This window comes from Sinohyriopsis cumingii, chromosome 7, assembly GCF_028554795.1.
Source record: "Sinohyriopsis cumingii isolate HCF-2022 chromosome 7, ASM2855479v2, whole genome shotgun sequence".
Taxonomy (NCBI): Eukaryota; Metazoa; Mollusca; class Bivalvia; order Unionida; family Unionidae; genus Sinohyriopsis; species Sinohyriopsis cumingii.
In genome coordinates this window covers 51,868,721-51,891,668 of record NC_142967.1, presented here as the reverse complement: position 1 = coordinate 51,891,668, position 22,948 = coordinate 51,868,721, and positions in this window count along the sequence as shown.

Genomic DNA, 22,948 nt, shown 5'->3' with positions numbered 1-22,948 from the left:
GGGTCATGGGTGGAGCGAAGTATTTGGAAGTTCCCAGCCTTCTCTCTTATACATTATGATAGAGAGGGTCCTATGTCAAAACGGGTCATCGGGGTAATCTAAGGTATTTTTGTCACTCTGTATGATTTTTTTTCCCTTTAGATGATTGGTTTTTTTCTTAACATCAAGCTCGCGTCGAGAACCTGTGGGCTGACCATTTGAATTTTCCAATCGAACTACACCGGAAACCACGTGATATCTACTGTTAGGGGAACTTACTCTTGTTATATGAAATGAAACCATTTATCTATCGTATCTTTTTTATCGTGTTTTATTTAACTGGTGCTCTGTGCTCTAAGAAATTTGAAGTAATCAATTTCTTTAACTCCCTTGTCAGAAATTCCATGACTTTTCCAAAACTTTGCAAGGTTTTGACAAATTCCATTACTTTTCAAGGCCCTTGAAATTTATTTTTTAAATTCCAAAACTTTTCCAGGATTCCATGACCCGCGGGAACCCCGTGAAGCGAATAACTAGCCTCAGGGTCTAGCATATACATGTTGCAATCTGGCTATTGTTCCTTACTTATAACGTGACAGAGCTGTTATTACTAATTACGAATTTTCATTTTTTGCAATTCGTAAAGGGTTTTCGACTATCCGTTTCAGTTTCTTTCAAACGACTACAATCTGGCAGTGCGAGTATTTTAAAGGATGTATTAAATAATATATAATGAAGTTTAGATGGTATAGATATAGTCATTTGTTCAGCAACTGGGTTGACATCCGGTATGAAAAGGACGTAGGAAGTTAACTGAATCGAGATAGTAGTATTATCCGATGTAGCTTATATGTAATTCACTTTCAAGACAAATCGGATATCATAGGATCATGATTTTCGATACCTAAAACAATATTGCATACCATGCTGAGAGGCAAAGCTAATACAGAATGTCCGCATTCCGCAAGTATAATATTGTCAGGTTATCTATTTCTTATTAAAGTCATTTATTTTTATATTAAAATTTTAATTTCGTTTGATGCAAGTATACCATCAAAAACGGTTTGATAAAAAATATAGCAAGCCGGATGAATTACTTTTCAGACTTTGTTATTGTCTGAATTGTAGAAGGAACAACATTTTCGTCGGTTTTTCAAATGTAGCAGTCCGTATATTTGTTACCTACACTTATATAGAATATAATTTTAGTTATTCATTAAGTTTTTGTTTTTAAGATTGAGATATCCTATTGCAGCAACGATTTTTTTTCTTCTTCTCATTTTATATCCATTATTTTTAACCCGTGGTTGTTTCTCTAGTAGTTGCAGCTTTAAAAGGAATATTATTAGACTTAAGTCTGCGTTGATCATTCGAACATCTGGAATAAGAATGAGCTATTTTTCAACCTATGCCGCATTTATTTGATTCTTAGACATACCACACACATATATATTTAATGATTAAATGTTTATATTGTGAATTTAACGAAGTATGAAGCAAAACAATCACTGTGCAAACTGTGTACGTTTTATGATGTTCTTTTATTTAATCATACTTCGATTTTCATTGATAATGATAAGGCGCAATAATACAGAACAGTGAAGATTCATTACACACACACACACACACACACACACACACACATATATATATATATATATATATATATATATATATATATATATATATATATATATATATATATATATATATATATATATATATATAGTCTATCAGAGAAAAGCATTGTTTTCAAAGCCAAGCCCACTTCTCAGCTGAAGACGAGGCCACCACTTAAATAAAAATCGCAAAATCCATACATGCATGATAGATATCATCGGCCAAAGAGACCTTTTTGACAATATTTATGTCTGTTATAAATTAATATATAGGAATTCGACCCGGAAAAGGAATCACAATTTTCTCAAATAAGAGAGAGGGAGACAAACAAAGACAAAGAAAGACATAAGAATATCTGTAACAACTACTTGCTGTATTCGGCTGATGTTAGGTGTCATTGTAAAATGAAACAATTGGTCCAGAATGTACAATAATGAAATTTATTTAGTTCTAATGAGACATGTGAAGTAGAGTATGACTTTTTGTGTGCCCATTTGGTCGTCGTTGACATCGATAATGTAGCTAAAGTGCATTCAAGTATGCGAATTTAAATGAATGTATATTTCATCCTTTGAATAACTTTACTACTATTAAGTTTACTTTCTTGAATGAAAAATAAATTCTAAAACTAATTAAGAAAGGTTGGATCTTCTCTGAACTTCCGCTGCTATGGTTCTCTTGGTATAGTTGGTCGAACGAAATTCCTGCTCTAGTGATGGACATATACCATCACTATCATTATATAAAGAGAGGCAGACAGACCAACACGGACAATCATAAACGAAATTCAAGTGATCGTATGCACTAATACCATGTCTTGTCAGTAGCTACCACCTGTATATCAATGAGGTAAATCCGTTCACTATCTGCATGCAGGCCTGTATTGGTTTTGATTATCCCTTTTGAGCACGACTCCATGTCGCACAATTCATCTTTTGCATTTCCTTTCTTCCTAATTGTTGTGGTTTCAGACTAATTGTCTGATAATCTTGCGCATCCATGGTAGTGCAGTTTGACCAAATAGATCTTACTTTGATCATATTTGCTGTTCAACTGTTAGATTACTGCTTGGACGAGATACATCATCTGTAATGGTCTTTAAAATTACACGCCATCTTTTATGTTCATTATTCTTCGTCAGTTTCTGTTTTGTAATTGGGCCCTTCGTAGAGACTCGGTGAGAATCGAAAACTTTTAGCTTAGTTTAAAATAACACTGCATTGCTTTGTTCGTTGACAGCTTGTTGCATTCATCTAACTCATGCCTGATGAACACGAGCTCCGGACTCTTGCACTAGTAAGGACTGTTATTCTCCTTATTATATGGATTCCGAACACATACATTGTTTTGTGCACTACAAGAAGTTATTGGAAAGTTTAAATTTTGTGGTTGAAAGACTACCCCTACAATCTTAATATATTATTCTAAAGTTGTCTTAAAGAAGATTCTTGAAGCTAACAAAACTGATATTCCTTACAGAGAATCCTGTGAATAAAGCGAAGTTTCGAGGAAAAGGTGTAACGCTCTTTATCGTCTATTATGATTACATTTGCGATAGCTTATCATTAACAGAGAGAGTGAACAAAGACAAAGAAGACGTCTATGAACTTTTTAAAGTCATGTGTTGTGTTGTGAATTGGATTGTAATATTTGTACCAGAATAGACCAGGCATAAAACGTAAAAAAGGGTTTTTGAGTTTTAATTGATTTTGGCAATTGAAATACTATCTCTTTTCGAGAGAAGTGGGTGACCCTGAAAAGGACCATTGAATATTTGTTTGTTTAAAAAACAAACTCAGGAACGGGACGTAATCATCTTTAACTGCCTTAAGCCTTTGCCACGGCCAAGGCCTGCTTCTGGATTGGCTCCTGTCGATGATGATTTGGTAGAAATCACTAAGGGTGGTATCGCAGGCGTAGTAACAGGGTTGGGTTGTTTAGCTCGGGAAGGTCTTTTCTCTTGGGTCGTAATAAAGAAGTCTGATACATTTGTTTCAGACTCAGTAACCCTGCTAAAATGTCTGAAAGTACCGTTACCGTTTGGCTTTCACTATTCTTCTTCTCTCATAGGCCTTGTTTCTTCTCTGCTGCTTCTTCCTGTCGTTTCCTTCTTGCCTCTTCTTCTAGCTGTTGCTGTTGAAGGAGAAAAGCTTGTTCTGCTTCTTTCTGTTGTTGTAAAAATTTCTACAATTCTTCTTTCTGTCTCTGTTTAAAATCCTCAACGTGTGGTAAAGAAGGAAAAGGTGGCGAAGGTACTGGTACCGGAACAAATTCTTGCGAAGAAAGAAAATCGACTAAATCCCAATTAAAATCGACCTCTTCTTGAAGTAAGCCTGCGTTAACTTTGGAAGCCACTGCTATACCATCGCTTCTTGTCTCCACGGCCGGTGCACCCCAAATCATCGTCTTCTTAGTTTCTTTATTGGTGTGGTCCGCCTCAGAATTACATCATTGGGCGAACCCGCTAGTTCCTAAACAGTAAAGGATTTTATGTATGTTTGTTTTTTATTTTAAATAGGTGTGCTGTATGTATATTTTATTTTAGAAATTTCGTTTGGATAACATTATGATAGGGTTTGCAACACCGCCCTATTCTAGTGTTTTAGAAACTTCATTGCCCTGGCTGGTTTTGGAGTTGTTTACATGAGTGAATGCTCTCTTCGGATTGGAAGACTGACTCCGTGCTGTGACTGAATTTTGTAACGCGTGTTTGGATTGGTGAATAAACTCAATCCGTTTCGATCCGCACTTCCTCTATAATTAACCGCAGTTCACTATTCCCTTCACCTGTTCTCGTCACAAGATGTGGACCAACATATAATCATCTACTCTCGTATCGCCAATGCTGTTCCGTACGGAGGTAACCCGTGTATGTGAAATCATCATGGGCAATTATCAGGATCACGGATACAAGTGTTTGGAAAAGAAGAATTTATGTGGGGAGACAAGGCTGTTTGAAGCGAGCCCTTATCTACGGACCAGAAGCCAGAAGAAGTTTGAGGAAGAGAAGAAGACCTATGCGTTGCTGTCTATGTTAGTGATGTTAACAAAAAAACCAACAAAAATCAAAGGCCATTTTCAGGGCCACTCATATGCCTCGAAAAGATTTGCTTTCTTGCCTAAAACGCTATTTAGTGTGTTGCATAGTTGTTTGTATAATGTCTATTGTCTGTGTTATCTCTGTCTCTGTACCGCCAGTCCCGTTCCCGCCAAGCGTTCTAGGCCCCCCACCCCCAACGTCCCCACTGTGTGGTCCGATTGAGGTCAGCTCCTTGCAACATTGTTACCAATCTTCAGTACCGTGACGTCATCTCGCCTGTTCCATTCATCTTGTCCCTGTATTAATGATTTGTCCCTATACGGGCCCACGGCCTTTTTGGCTTCATTTTCCATTGTCCCTATACATCTTGTCCCTATACAGACCCAGAACCTTTTTGACTGGATTTTCCATTGTACACCTATCGCCCCACTATACTACTAACGGGGTAGAAGGGATTATCGTTTCCCTCTTTATGTCCGTATCACTTTTGTTTCCTGCACTTAGGATTTTAAAAAAAGAGTAAAGTTAGTATATATCTGGTCAGAAATCAACATCTATAGTTGTTTAATCTTCTTAAATAACTCCAAATTCACTCTGAAAGAGAAATTTGACCAAGTTAGGTCATGTATAAATTGCGTACGTGTAGATACTTTTAAAGGTTGCACAAACAAATCTTTAGACAAATGCTACTCACCTTGAGAAGAACCATACGTGCATAAAATGAAAGGAACATTAACTGCGTTTTTAATTTATCCACCCCAAAATTCTTTCATCACGCATGACATCATACCCCTCCAGATTATTTATGCGGAGGCCCAAACACCTCACATTCCATATGCTGTTGTTGTTGTAGGGTTTAACGCCATTTTTTCAGCACACGATAGGCTATGCATGGCGGCCAGTATTAATGGTGGAGGAAGAACCCGGCAAAACCACTGAAAGAACCACCGACCCACGAGAAGGTACTGGCAAGCTTTCTCACATACCCACATTGGCTGAATCCGAGACTCGAACCCAGGCAGACTGAGGTGAGATGGCAGTGGTCCGTAACGGAGAGCGCTTTAGACCACTCGGCCACTCGGGGACCCTCCATATGCTGTAGTAGAAGACTTATAACTGTAGAGAAAACGAAACCTTAAATTTTTTACATTTATGATGGTCACTAGATCGCTAAGGAATCAACGTTATAATTTCACACACTTGTATAGACTTCTGGAGTTCAATTTTTCACTAGACTTTTATTGGAAAGTTCGTCATTGCAATTGTTTATGACGTTGAGAACGATTTGCGACTATGTGCTTATATTTTAGGTCTATAGTTTTGAGGTGATCACTGAAACTTTAATTCACATATTAACTTATAACAGATTGCATGGACCGGGTTTTCGCAGTACACGGATATATAGTATACGGTCTGCCAAGTATAACCTATCTTGCGCCGAGAAATGGAGTTAAACCCCAAGAAAAGAACAATAATAACTGGACCCAGTTTGACTTAAGTAGTTTTACAACATTTCACCGAAAGGTATAGCTAAGATATAATTAAATACGAAAACTGGTTAGATTGTCATGGGTAAACCGGAGGACAAACACTGTTATTATCCATGAGGGTTCTAATTTCTCTTTCTTCTTCTTGCTATCGTCTATTCTCTTAAAATAAATAATAAGAAAAAGCGAACCAGCATGTTTTGTATAAATGAATATATTAATTTATTTCTCTAAAATAGAAAGTGAAAGAATTGAAAATAACTTTCAGTATGGTGAATGAATTCCTAAGTAATAAATGTTCTATCAATTTCAAGTTCTGAGTAATCCGAATACGTTCCAAAGGTAGTCCGATCTATCAACAGTACAGAAGAGATCACTAGGATATAATCCCAAAAGGTCATTCAATGAATTCACAATAATCCCAATACGGCTATATATGCTAGTCTTTACATGAAATCACAGTAATTTCGCACGGCTGTGATATATCCAAATAGTCTTTGAATGAATGTTATATCACTATAATTCGATAAATATATAAATTCCTCAATGCAAAACTCTTCTAAGACTGACAATACTACTAAGCCTAATTTTAAGTAGCAATTCTCTGATATAGAAAGCTAACATTCACTGTATATATAAATGCAATACAAGGCTTAGAATTAATCATTCTGGTATTTCGAAACCACTTTAAAAGGTAAGAGATCAGCTGATTTACACTGGCTAATCAGGAAATTATGACAGCTCGGCCTTTTACTAGAGCTCATGTTCTCGGCAGATCACCTGATGTTTACAATTACTTATAGTTTCATTCAACCTTGGAACTTATGAATGAATCAATGTACCCATTTGCTACATGACTCATCTTACATTACAAACCCGTTCATTGGATATTACCATTAAAAATGTAATTAACTAAATGACCCTTACAAAAAACTATTATAATGAAAATAATACACATAATATAGATATACATAACATTCTCATTAGTAGTAGTAGTAGTAATAGTAGTAGTAGTAGAAGTAGCTGTAGTATTAATAAATACGGAATATGTCATACATCTGTATGTCTAATGATTCCATTTTTTTTTTACAAATCTGAATGACCTCGACCAGTCATTATTTGACCTGATATCATTATGGATGAGCTAAGTCAAAACCTCAACTGCAATCACTTTCAGATTTTAAATATTGACCCTCCCTGAATTGAAAAGCTGTTCATGCTGTTCAGCTGGATCATGTGTGTGCCTGTATATGGATTTTCAAAAAGAAAAAAAAGAAGAAACAATGTACTTAAGTAGGATCAATGTTCAACCTGTCATCCCCAAGATTTGATTAGGAGTTGTATTAATTTAATGAAAATTGGGTTGATGTAAGTTAATTATGCATGCAGAAACCAAGTACAACATTTCAAGTCCAATAACATTAACCCTTGGTCTATCAATGGTAAAGCTACCTTTCCATAAAGGTCATGTAAAAATTGTGTTAAATTTTAAGAAAGTGGACTCCTAATGTGGATTCCACAAAACATTTTAGTTCCAGTGAATTTGACCTTTGTGCCCAATGATCAATAGGGAGATGCCTCTGCCCAAGTGTAGTCTATATTTTAAATCTGATGAAAATTTAATATCGGATATCTCGACCTGTCGAGTAGAAACAACAAATATTGCAATGCACATTCTAGTAGCACTGACCTTTCACCTCTCTGTCTTTCAATCAATAGATTTTGCCTCTGCCTAGGTATAGTCTTGTTATGAAGGTTGATAAAATTGGGCAAAGAAAACTCTACTGCCCATTACTGACATTACCTGACATGACCTGCCTCTTTATATCCTATTTTCAGACCTTGACCTTAGACCTAGCATTCATCAAATCAATGGGCTTCTGCCTCTATCCATGGATAGAGCAAGTTTAAGGTTTAAACAAAACACAACAACAACAAAAATAACAACAACAGTAAACTCAATTATTGTTGTGGATACACACTGTCTATGGACGGACAGACAGACATGATAATCTTTATATGCTCTTCACACGTTTTGGAAAAGTGGAAGTTTTGTGTCTCTAACGAGCAACAGAGAGATCTGTGTGCATGTATTCTCATCTTTCTTTTGCATCAAGTGTTTGATGATGATGATACAGCTTTAAGCAATTTTCACATTGTAAGCAACGACACGAGCCTCTGTGGTGTAAGCAACGTGACAAATCAAGCTGAACTGTAGTAGCGTCTTGTTAGAACGCAAATTTAAAATTTGACGTTTCCCATTTTTAATTTTTAAATGAGTATCTGATATTGTGTTAATATCACTAGGAAAATAAAAGTCGCTTTCCCACTATATTATTGTACATAATCTAAAACGCACGCGCGCACGCGAGTGTGTGTGATACATGGTGTAAAGGTAATGTCAGTAACAGGACCGACTTAGGAATGGCTGGATGACATTTATTTTAATTTTGACAAATTAAACAATGATAATAATTATTAAAATAAAAACAATAACATTAAAAAAAATGCCTGATTCACGATACTGTAAACAAAACGTATACCATACAAGCTTACCGCTGTATCCGCATTAAGCACAAGGTAGAAGAAAATGCAATTTTCAACTATTTGCAAATGGCGCAGCAGCTATCTGTTATAATTTACAGTTGGCATAGGCGGTTCTATGTACGCTTTTTAAACTCTGAAAATGGTATTAGGATATAAGATATGTTTAGGTTTGAAAATTGAACTGATGAAGTATTACATAACTTCAATATCATTTTTAAAGCAATTTTGGTATTGTAAATATGCGCAAGTGACATTCGCGCATCTATAGTTCCGTGTACAAATTTGTATACTGAAATTAAAGTTCAATAGAACCTCTCACCCCCCCCCCCCCAAACGTACCTTATCGGCTAAGAAATTTATGTTGATATTTTTCTCTAAGAGATTTAAATCATGCCGCTTTAACATTTAAAAAATGACGCAGTAGACAAGACCATTCCAAATAAATCATTTTGATTCATGTTTAACAATTTGTACATATTATACCAGGACAAATAATACACAAGTATATATTTCGTCAAAATAAAATGTAATCACACTGCTATATTTCTGTTTAAATTCAATGACCCATATACGGTTTCATATGTACGTTTAATTGCATCATAATCAGCTATGCATCTTTTTGTAAAGTTGTATGACATATAATTATACTAACAGATATGGAGGCAGATAGATAGTAAAATAGTTCGTTCGATAGACATATAGATGGCTTCGTTGACAGATAGACAAAGATGAACCGTGTCACCCCACCCCCGTTCCTTCCACAGCCCATCTGGTTTAAACTCATTCTCGCTCCCAGAATCAAAGGATAAAACTAAGACATTGAATACCCTATTCCTAGTTGGTGCTTGATGATGTCAATTTCACACGAAAATAAAACCTGCATATTCTCGTACGGTCCATCCTAAATCAAAAGAAAGGATGCACAAGTCTGGATTAAAATAATACCATTTGGTTTGGGATCAAACGCTTCTATCTACAGCAGTATGACTTACTTGTAACTTTCGACCACATGACTTATTATCTTTCCAGTCCATGTTAAGTCGTAATTACTAGATAGCTAACTCGTAATTACGAGATGCTAAGTCTTACTTACGAGATAGTAATTCGTACTTACGAGTTAGCTAAGTCGCAATTACGAGATAGCTAACTCGTAATTACGAGATATTAAGTCGTAATTACAGAGAGTGAGTCGTAATTACGAGATAGTAAGTCGTAATTACGAGATACCTTACTCGTAATTACGAGAGAGTAAGTCGTAATTACGAGATAGTATGTCGTAATTAGGAGAAAAAAAATTGATTTCAACGTGGCACTAACCGCCTTCCGTAGGTTTTTTTCTTTGTCGAATACCCACAATCCGACCCAGTTGAATGAAATATAATGCGATTGCATATGACAACTGCACTTACCAACCAGAGTGCTTCTATCACCCGTCCACATGCTATTTCACACAAAATAATTGCATGTATCTTATCAATGTACAAGTGATAGCAACACTTGCCATATTTCCATGAGAGCCATTGACTAGAAATTTCCTGATGCCACTACATACTTCTTTAGAACTGAACCAATAGTATATTATACTGCACAGTATCGTAACTTTGCCTACGATAGAACGTTTTCCAGAGTAGAACTTATGAAAGTTAAAACTTAACCGTATAAAATATATCAATTATTTATTGTAAACTTCATATGACAGCCATCGAATAAATGTCATAATACAGTAATAATATCAAATGGTATCAAATAATATCCAATGATTTTATGTTTCGATTTTCTCATGCTTAGAACTTGTTTGCTTCGAGTCGACAGGTCACCCCATGGACTTCATTAACATATTCGTCTTAATTCGCCGTATTACAATCAACAAAAGCACGTGGCCGGAGAAGCTCATTGCGCAATACTTCCAACACATAACACTTATAACTCTTTTCTTGATTTTCTTTCCTAACAGTGAAATACATAGCTCGATTATACTTAGATAATCATTCAGATTTGTACAAAAGAGAGCAAACCTTGACGACCTTTATACAGAATGAGAAACAATAATAGTACCTAATGATGCTGTGTTTTTAATCTGCTATCGAAATTGCAAGTGTGCATGGCAATTGTAATATAGTTAAAAATAATTGTGTAGTATCATTCCGTTCAATTAAAAGAACGATTCATTCAAAAAATTTGGCCACATGCTCATATTACAAACTTCAAAATCATTAAATACAATGTTCCCGTTGGAGTACAAAAAAATTGAATGTGGCATTGAACTTATGTATATTTTCCAGATATTGTGGGTCTTCCGTTTGTGTTTTCGTATTTAGTTTATTTATGCTTGATTATCAATAAAATTATTATTTGTGATATTTATTTTCCTGTTCCAGTTTCAGTATGTTTCTATCAAATTATACGTTAATATGATGAAGAAGAAAAACATCTTTTATATAAAACTCACCTACCCACATAACATTATATTACATAACATTTTACCATCATGTCGCATAAAAGCTGTACTTATGACAACAAAGATACATTTATTTACTTCCTCAAGAGAAATGGTATTACAGTCAACTGATAAATTCTCAAGTGAAGTTTCATTATCCTTAAAATCATCCCACATGACAGTTGAAATTAGTTACAAATTTAATTTTGCAATTTTATCACATGAAAGACATACGATCCCCATGCACACGTATTCCTAAATTTCAAATTTTCCCAAATAACAACACGAATTTCGTACAGACTTGGTAATCCATTGATATATACGTCTCGTCCATATCACTACATCTATTCATGTGGTTCTCTGTCGACTGCATCATCTAGTTTACCTTGATCCTTTGCTAATCCTGCATGTCAGTCAAACACTTGTGCAACTTTGTAATGTATTATGTATGCATGCCTTAGGGTATATAGTACATGCCGTGTATTCCCAGGCCCGTAGAAAGCGATCACGGGCCCTGGGATAAGAAACACCCGGGCCTCTCCTAGATCTTTATCAAACAACATTTTTCTTTTATAAAATTAAAAAGTGTTGTTCGGACCATGCCCTCTTACGGGCCAGGGCCACGGGGATATATCCTCGGTCGTCACGCCCCCTCTGGTCCCCTCTGGGTATTCCTATATCCACCCGTCCATTCATTCAGATATGCATATATCGGTCCATCGCTAATTTTATACCCTTTATCGTATCGGTCTATCGCAAACTTGTGTCCATGTGCGCATCTGAAATTTACTTTCTATTATACCGTGCACAAAGTAGGTAGCAAATAAACATCTGACACCTTTTTCAGAATCTAAGATCTTCTCCTATCTAGCTCATTGAGGAAAACAATATAGACATATGCAATATAATAAAAAATATCGACGCGTATATTTTGTATCAAAGATTAACTAGCTATTGCGGCATAGTAATCAATTCATTATAACACCCAAGGGCTGGAGGAAAGAAATAAATGTCGAAAAGTCTCAGATTTTGTGTCAGAAAAAAATCAGGTTTATGGCCAATGAAAATCTGTTCATTACAAATACCTTTAATAGGACTTCGACCATAACATGGATATACACCACGCTAAAAAGGGCACGTGATAATTTACTTAACTGTCTTTTTTTACATGTGTCATTATTCACTAGCAATCCTCCAATATTGGCACTCATATGGCCAATTGAGTAATGAAAATGTACATTTATGATGACATTTATAGTGTACTAACGTTTGCTCTCTCCCCTAGAAATGTGATTTACACCAGCTGATAGCTGCAAGCTGATCTCTTGCAACAGGTATACCCCTTCCCTCCATCACCACCTCCTTCTCTCTCTCTTGTTTGTTTATAACGTGATAATAGGTAAATATGCATTAGAGAAACACATTGGGGGTGTCGAAAAAGACAAAGAAAGAAGTTTACGTTGTTTGAAAATATAATTTAAAGTTAGAGATATATTCATAAATTCAATTTAGCTTTATATTCATTTAAAACAAATTTAAAACTGACAAGCTAATCTAGGGCTTAGATATATGTGTGATTGAAAATCGTAAGCTGCCAGTTCTTAGGAATTCAGATAAATATTGTTATGTACATTTGATTTAATTATATCTGATTTAATATATATTTATTTCAATTTAATTGCTTGTTTGTCAATTTTAATTTTTTCATTACATGCTATTTTAATGTAAATTTATTCACTGGAGATGATACTTTTTCCAGAAAATAGTTTGACCTTGACTGTTCGTTTTAGTAAACACCAGGTGTTGTCCTAGATCATGATCTTGATTCAAAATTAGTAGCAACCACGTAAATAAGTTCTATTTCTATTTTAAATTATTGGTTGTTGTCGAGGTCATGATGGAGTACGTGGTTTAAGATGTAAACAATTTTTTTTATTATTTCTTAGAGTAAAAGGATTGGGTCCTATCAACGTAATTACTTAATATGTAAACATGACCACGTGACCCTTATCCGGGGCGTAAAATTCAAGTTTTAAACCATCGTATTAGAGAAGTAAACACAGTCAAGCTTTTTCCTTTACACTGGAAGGTGTTTTGTCGTTTGGAGTTTTTTCAAATTACTTGGATTCAAATGGATTAATTCTTTTTTCCTTGAAAATACGGTGTGCTCATATGAAATTCATGAACAAAGACAGCTCTTATAACAATTCATTTGGATTTCCAAAACCGGAGTGATATTTCTTGTTTCTACAAGGAACTGTAGACTTCAACACTACAGGTTACAGCATACGTCATCGTCTTCCATCTTGGATTCTTCGTCGGAATTCGAACGAGAAATCATTAGAACATTTTATTATTAGGACTTCTAAAATTTTATTATTGGATTATTTTTTTATTTGATTCTTAAAACCCTAAGTTCATAATGTTTCATTTTTACAGAATTTTTCCAGGGAAATAAATTATTGTATTTTTCAGAGCTTGTTGTTTTCACTCTTTCTTGTGTTACTGTTTATTCGAGCCTAAACACGTAACATGAGACTCTAAATAACGTCGTTTTCTTTCTAGAGTTTTAGCAATCAAGAAATAGAGTTTCTGTTTTGAGAATAAGGTCAGAATCTTTATGGTTCTTGATACCTTTGGAAGTTTCTTTCATTCGCTATCTATATACCGACACAGATGGCTAGTTTTTAAGTTTGACGATCTCTAAATTGATTGCCCTGTTAACTATACTTTTATTTACTGTTAGTTCTCGTAGAAAAGTGTTGATGAAAGCATAATTCTATTATATGTTCAATTGGTCATGTTTTACAAAAGAATATTGCTTACAAAAGGATATTTATAAACTGCATGTAAATATAATCAGTAGTTACATTTATACAAACGTATATATTTGAGATTTATTAGGTCTTCTGTAAAGTTTAACATTTCTCGGGCAAGGAGTTAGTTTTCGGTTTCGGAAAAGGCACATACTTAACACAAATTTCTAATCGTTCAGCACACAGGTTATCATTGTTACACACACAAACCATAGCCACACCTCTTTACCATTTTAAAATTCCACTATCACATGTATAATATTTACATTTATGAGTAACGTAACACAAATGAAAACGATAGTTAAGTTTGTTAACTTAGGCCACTGACAGAGGCTAGCTTTCCTGAAGTAATGATGGACGGTGTGATTATGTGGAATTCCCAGTTTGATTGGTTAATAGTGGCTGTCAATCAAAACTTGCGGACAGATCAATTATGCTGTAACATTCGGACTTAGGAATCATAATGTATCATAAAAAACCAGGGCATTATATTCAACAATGTAAAGGCGGGCTTTATAAATCTTCTTATCATTGAAAGTTCGAAACAGGGCAAAATGTGGAGAATGTTTGCTATGTTTTTAATCCAACTTAAAATTTTTTGGGAAATATTTACAATACAGATAAGCATATATCGACTTTTGGACCCAATAAGTTTATCATCTTCAGAGATGATACATTGTTATCATCGACAGTTGTGATACATATAACAAGGAATTATCCTGTATTTAATTTATTAAACTTGAAAACAAATGTGCAGCCACTAGTATTACTATCAAGATAATTTGGATTCCTTCTAAAAGACTGTAACATATGACACTAACATGGTTTGAAGGCTATTATTGCAATCATTAGTAATCTTCATCAAATACATCCAAATTGTATGTTCCAAGTATTATCTGATCCCAATAATTGCTTTGAAAATGTTAAATGTTCTTGATTCAAAGCATGTGCAATTTCTTCATTTTTATGCAGAGATTCTGCAGGAAAAAGGAATCATTCTAACCTCAAAGTAAAAAGTGCTTTTTCTTTTCTTAGCCTCAGATGCTGAGGGTGGAAGGTTCGAACCCCGGCCGAGTCATTCCAAAGGCCTATAAAAATGGTACTTGCATTTGCATGATGACCCAGTGCTAGAAATCACTATAAATTGTCACTGCAGACACTGTAGCGATATCACTAAAAAAAGTGTCAAAGCTACATTCAATATCCAAAACACACATACACATCACACCACTCAAGCAATGGACAATATCAGGGGAGACAACTTAGCCAGAGAATGTAACGAATCCTGAGAATGTAACGAATACAGAAAAGAGTTGCGTCCCTTGAACAAGCGAAAACTGAAAGTTTGATGAGGAACCGGGAGATGGTAATAATGCTAGCCCGACCAAAGCACAGACGTTCATCAGAATGAGTGTTTCCCTCTAAGAAAGTACGATATTTGAAGATAAATATATTTATGTATATGGGTGATTATGTGCAATATAAGTAGAGAATTATTCTCACTTAATGATCACACAATTTCTATTAATATAAACGTGGCATGTGAAGAGAAAATAGACGAACTCAATGACCACACATCAATTAATAAGAACGAGGCGACATATGGTCGGAAAATCTCAGCAATAATCACTCAAACAAAGTGTATAGCTGCAATATATCCCGACGTCCAGGCGAACTCCTTAACATTTTAGAAAAATTCTTCTTAGACCACTGAAACTAATGTTAGAACATATAAACATTTCAAACTCAAGAAAATTGATCCTGGATGAGATTTAAAGTAAAGAAAATAGCAATGTTGCAATCATAGGGGAAATTTATGTTTTACATTTAAATGCTGAAATTACAGAAATTGCGTTATGTATCTTAAAGTCTTTAGTTAATACCATCAAACTAATCCAGAATAAGCACTAAATAAATTACAGAAGTAACTAAAATCTAAAATTGCATTAGACACCTATGTCTTGCTATATTGACTCCATGCTGCTGTACATAACAAAGGCATTTAGGCATCAGACGCTCTGTTGTCGAGCTTTCCAGGATATAAATACCGTACAGTTTGAATTTCGCTGGAAAACCGCTGAAAGTTGGAAGACTGCTATAAAAGTATTAGATATCGGTGAACATGGAAATATATATAAAGAATGTTGTTTTTGTTTTGTTTGGAAATTGGGAATATATTTTACCGACACAACGTTAACAGTACCAATTGGTATGACTAATACAAGTTGGAATGGGAAAACAGAAGGAAAGATGTGATAGTTCCATGAACCGATACCACAAGTAATTGTACCACAACTACGTATTTATTATTTAGGGACTATTTAATGCAAATATATACAAGAACAAAACTGGTGTAAAACATAAATTGAACACATTATATGGGATTTCAAATGAAGTTAAAGGTCAGGAGGTCATTAGGAGAATTTTTCATCTTTCCTCATCCAAATTTTGAATTTAGATTATTGAAAAGCGATCAGTGTGCAGCATCTTTATCATCAGGAGCCACATGGAGCAATAAGGTAAAGTTTGCAGGCCATATTTCGTCAGGGGGTCTGTGGTTGAACCACTCTGGTCAAAGTGATTGTCCCATGTGTTATGTTTGCTTTTGCCAGGAGTTATGTGACTGTATGATGCAAGTGAAAACGGAAAAGAAAACTGACGCAAGGCTTAGTTATGATTTGTCTCATGATATTCACACTTCAATATCCGCACTTGAAAATAATTTCATTGAGCCTAATCTTACGCCGCACCCATTCGGTTCAAGCTAGAATTTTCCAACAATTTCAGAATTTAGACCTAATACTTTTGATCAGTTAGAAATACAGCAGACTGAGAATTTCATCGAAATAAAAATGTTGGGTTGTAGATGAATATCAGCAGCAGAAAGGGTGAACAGACCACATAATCCGAGCAAAACTCATTTTAGACACAAAAAAATCCGTGCTCATAATATAGGTCATACCACGTCTACAATCATGTTTGTCCCAAACAGGATTGTAGACAAACCCTTTCTGCTGCTATATTAATTAAAAAATTGTTATATCAAAATAATGGTACATCCAGAATCTCATACTGCAAGAATAGCACGAGAGAGACTAGAAGCAATCAAAAATTTTCTTCCTGTCAGGGATTCTTTCAGAAAAAACCTACAAGCGCAACAAGAAGCACAAGTTGAGTACGAAGAGGACACTAAAAAACTGTTTAAACCCGTCACTGCAGCTACTAAGAAAGTTTCAGCGGCTGTTGAAAAAACTATATGTGGAGATATTGCGGAGGAAGATGAGAAGAGGAAAAAAGGTATTTTTCCAGTATTAGAACAAACTGCAGAGCAGACTGAAAAAATAGCAAGAAGAACTAAACAGACAAAGGAGATTTTACGAGATCTTCCAACTGATATAGCTGCGGCTCAACCTCCGCCTGTTGGTGAAGAAATACTTGAAGGTATTGAAAAACTTCGTACTGAAGTCGCCGACGTGAGAAAAGAACATACACCTGAACCCGAACTAGTAGAAAAAAAACGTAGAATTGATTGCAAAATTTAGGAAAGGGGTTGTTGAAGATATTAGAAATACTAAAAGAAAAAAATTACCCGAAAAAATATTAGATTATATATCTAACAAATCTGATTTTTTACCCCCCCCCCCATGAAAAGATAAATAATGATAATCTTATTAAATGGATATATCGCATATATGCAAACAAAAGACAGGTTAGAAATGATGATTTAGAATATAGAAATCTTGATAAAGAAGTAAAAAGACTTTATGAAGAGCAAGTAAAACAACTAGAACAAGAACAACTCGCCCAGCAAGAACCTTCATATCAACTTCCTCCACCTCTGCAACAGATAGAACAACAGCAATCTTCTTCACCGCAAAAAGAGATGATGTTAAAACCATCTAGAGAGAAAAGGAAGCAGATGGCAAAAGAAATAAAGCGAAAAGCAGAAGAAAAATGGAAACAAGAAGAAGAAATATTCAGAGATATAGAAACTAAACAACAGGAGAAATTACGTTCACTGGGTAAAGAAAGAGATACTGGTGATGATCCTCCGAACGCTGTAGGAATTGGTTTTCTGACTACATCGGGAGAAAACAATTTTGTTTGTCCTGATAATATTATTAATGATGTGTCACGGTTAGAAGTTCTCATAGGAGGAAAACGAGCTGGAAATAATTCACCAGAAATAATTAATGAAGCAGCTGATATTTGTCGGCGATTATTTCAAGGTGGTATCATGGATATCGGCGTTTACCGAGAACTTATCGATGAACTTGTTGATGACTAGTTGTTAAATAAATAACAAATAAAATAAGATGATCATACATAATAAACATAATAATCATCGTAAATCCATGCAGGTCAGAGCTGTAAACTCACGATTACCAATCTATAGAGCAATTTACGGAGATGGACTTGGTGATGTTATTCAGGGATTATTCACAAGGATAGCTCCAAAAGCAGCACCTGTTGCACAACAATTATCGATGAAAGCTATTGATATTGTTCGTGAAAAAGCTCCTGGTGCAATTGTTAATGTTGCTGGTAGGGCTTTCTCGGCAATCAGAGAAAGACTAGCACGATTTTTGCGACGAAAACGACAACTAGTAAAACTGGCAAGTACTGAAATTATGCCCGCTGACGTAAGTAAAATAATAAATCAGGCTGCAAATCAAAAACTAGCGGAATTATCTGAAGAAGCAGAAAGAAATATAACATCAAATTTAATAGCAGGAAGCGGTCTTCGTCGACGATGATTTAGATCACCATTTGGTAAAATGGTAATTATAATAAAAATGTTCAAGCGCGAATCAGACACAGCATTTGATATGGAGGCACCTGTCATTAAATATGAATCGGTACGTGATTATCAGTTTTATTCTTATGACGCAAGACAACCAAATCAGCGGGGAAGAATCGAATTACAGGTTCATGATACAAGTAGATATTTCTTGCCTGTTGAGGCGTTTATTGAAGTAGAAGGTAGACTTGTAACGAATGTTGTAGCTAATGCGCCATATGGTGCCAATTTACGTGTTGGTTTTGTCAACAACGGGATTATGGCGTTGTTTGATAGCGCCACATACATGATTGATGGAAAAAATATTGAATCAGTTCAGAAGGATGTTGATGTTGCTACAACAATAATTGGTCTAGCGAGATATTCTGATGATTACACAAGATCAGCCGGTCCAACAATGATGTTTGCCAAGGATATTACTGACAACGCTGATCATGTTCAATATACTAAAATACGGACACCATCAGGTACTGCTGATGTGCAACCAGTTGATTTTGAACACGCAGACAGACCAGGTGCTGCTTTTGATATTATAGGAATTGTTAATGTGACTTACAACTTAGGGTTTGCAACACGTCGAGCGATGTTGTCAGGAGATAATATAAATTTTTCATGTGCAATTCCATTGTCTCACATCTTTGGATTTTGCAGAAATGTTAGAAAGGTCATCTTTGGAGCTAAACACACAGTTGTGCTCGTAAGGAAAGGTGATGATAATGATACAATCTGGCGAGGTAATGGTGTTGCTGATGGTAAAGTAAATATAACAAAGCTTTCACTGTGGATGCCGGTAATGACTCTATCTATTGCTGAAGAACAAAAATTAATTTCTTTTATGGATCAAGGCGGTAAATCATTGCTATCATGGTTAACAGTAGCCACAGATGCTATTCAAAGTTCTGTTAATGGTTTATTTACATGGCATATAGCATCACAACAAGGTGTTTCTGCACCACGGTATATTTTTATTGCACTGCAAGATGACGCTCGGACGAATAATCAAGAACGTTCACATATGATATTTAACAACCTTGGAGTTAATGAGGTCTCCTTGCGGATAAATGGACATCAAGAACCAGTTGAAGATATATTATTAAATTTTGATCAAAATCACGTAGCGCGTGTATATCATCGTTTAATGTCGTTCATGGGACGTGATCAAAATGTGGATACCGGTTTGCAAATATCACATTAGATTTTACAAACCTATATCCGATTTATTATTTTTCACTGGAACATCTTGATTTGTCCAAACAGTCTGTCGTTGATATACACTTTCGAGCTCGTGTTACTAACCCTCCTCATGATATAACTGGTCCACCTCTTATTCGCGGCACCTACAGAGCAATCGCAGTCATACTCAGCGATAAAGCCATGTTACTTGAAGGTGGTAGTGGTCGAATGAGAGTCGTTGATGCACCAGTGGAAAATCTTTAATCATGTTATTTAGAAAAATATATTTATATAAAAATGTCGTATAGTCATGTTAATGTTACTCTGACTTCTGGTCAGGTATAAAAGCTTCAATCAAAAACCGCCAACAAATGTGGAACTAAAATATCACTAAAACGAGATCAGATTGGTGGTGGTCCAAACAAATTATCGTTGACAAATAATCAGATTAAACATTTCAATAAAGCCCTAGAATAAAAAACCGGAGTTCAATTCCATCTTTCTCCGAGTGCCATCAAGGACATGGTTAAAACGGGTGGTATGTTTCCACTTCTTGCGGCTATTCCAGCGTTAATAGCTGCTGCTCCTCCAGCCGTAGCAAAAGCAGCCGCATTAGGTGCTGTTGGAACAGCTGCTGAAATGGCTCTAAAGAAAGCAACAGGAAAGGGATACAAACAAAAGGGACGCGGCCTAAGGTTACCGGGATCTCGTTGGGGAAGAGGTCTGAGGCTTCCACGTTAGATGTTCCAGCATCAAATTTTGATTTACTTGATGTTGCTAAAAAATTAAAAATAAAAGCCTTTAGAGCTGTTTTTATGCGAGATCAATTGCCAGTTACCAAACAAACTCTTAAATTAATCTAGACTCGAATTCAGGACCCGGTACTCATTGGGTATCATACGCGGTTGATCCACGTGGAATCGTTTATTTTGATTCGTACGGGTTAGCTCCACCTGTTGAATTTATCAAGTATGTCGAACCACTTCACGAGCAAGTTTGGTATTCAACGCTACCCACACAAACAATGACAGATCCGCCAATATGTGGCCGTGAGGTAATTAATGTACTTAACGCTATATCAAAATCATCCAAACCGCCACATAAAGTCGTGCATGATTATACAAGCAACCGATTCGTTTTAAACAGATATTAAATTACAATGGTTGATATTTACGGAAGATCTTCTTCTACCAGTAAGAAAAAACCCGGCGACGTTGATCTGTCAAAGTACGCGACTAAAGATGAACTTGCTGATATCATGAATCTTGCTGGAGTTGACCCAAATGAGGTTGTTATTTTTCAGGATCGATATGGTAAACTAAAAACGAGCAACATCAGATGGAATGATATAGTTCGACGGGTACTCGGTGCGGTCACGGATAATATCCCTGTGTTTACTGACAGCGGAAAAATCAGGGATTCAAGTATGTCGTTTGCAACCATCAGAGATGAAATTGCAAGAAGCGTTGCTAATCGTGTAAGAAACACTGGTGACACAACGACGGGTGAACTCAGCATGAACGGGAATAAGATAACAGTGCTAAGAGATCCAACATCCGACGAAGACGCAGCAGCAAAAAAATACGTCGACACCGTAGATGGTAAATTATCCACGTTGCGGGCCGAGTATGACGTTCATGTAAGCGCTTTTGCAAGATTTCGCAGAAACCATCAAAAAAACCGCAGAGGAATTCTTCGGCACTCCTTACCCATTGACATAAAACTTTCTGATATCAAAACTAACCTAGACACGATCAAACGAACACAGCAATACATCGTAGCGGAGATTCCTGAGATCGTTAATAAAACCAATTTGATTAAAATTTCAGCTGAAATAACTCCTGGGCATATTACCAACATCGTATACACAGTATCATCGGGATTCGCAACATGGTCGTAGCAAAATAAAACTATCAAATATACCGCAACAGTCACTGGCGTGTACAGGCTATCTGTGTTCAGTGCTGCAAAATTTGAAATATTTACAAAGTATCCATGGCGTCATTCAACGGATAAATTTTCCGGGGTTGTATCTGTTATATTAAATAGCGGAACCGAAGAAATTTTTATTCTGGAAGCAGCTGATAAAAAAATTAACCGCAACATCTTACTGGTGGTGTTTGGAATTTGTAGCTGAAACACCTCAATTGGTTACTGCATAAAAATACATGGACGGTGCACAATACAGGTATAATCAAGCGCGTGAATGGCAGGCAGCATTAAAAGATCGAGTCGAACAGTATACAGTAAAAGTAAAGAAATATCGACGACGATTAGTTATCGTTGATGTTATTGTTTATTCAGTATCCGCTGTTGTTGCTGGAACAGGTGTTATATTATCAGCAGTGACAATGATGGCACCAGTAGCCGTAACTATTTGTATTTCAGCAGCAACAACGATTGCAGGTGTGCTTAATATCATCGCAAAAAAAATATGTACCTGCACGAATGAAAAATTATCCGATTACATAATAAAATTACACACAACGACGGTAGCATACTCGAAAGTATCTTCGTTGTTATCAGCGAATCTCAGTGATGGAATTATATCTGATTTCGAGTTTTCAATGATAACTAAAATATATCACGAAGGTATCGGTATTACAGATACAAGTACTAATAATGACAGAATTACTTCAGCAGATCGTGACTAATACAACTCCGCCAAAGATAACGATGATGTCGGTAAGTTCAACTAATCCTGAATTTAGTATTAACTTTCCTACTGCAATTCCAGTAAAGGAAATAGCACTGGCTCAATTACGGGTATATTACAGCTGGCCAAATATCAGATCAAAATCATTTAATGGTACACCAGCAAATAATTCGCTTGTATTTGCTAACAAGAACAAACCAGATGGTACTCCTGACTGGATAGATGTTGGAATACCCACTGGTAGTTATGAGATTGAAGAGATCAATGAGGAATTTCAACGTAGAATAAAATCAATAACCGGAAAAGAAGCAAAGATATCGATCAACGTTCATGAGCCGACGCTGTCCTCGACGGTGGAAATACATTCTCCTGATTATGTTGTTGATATTTAT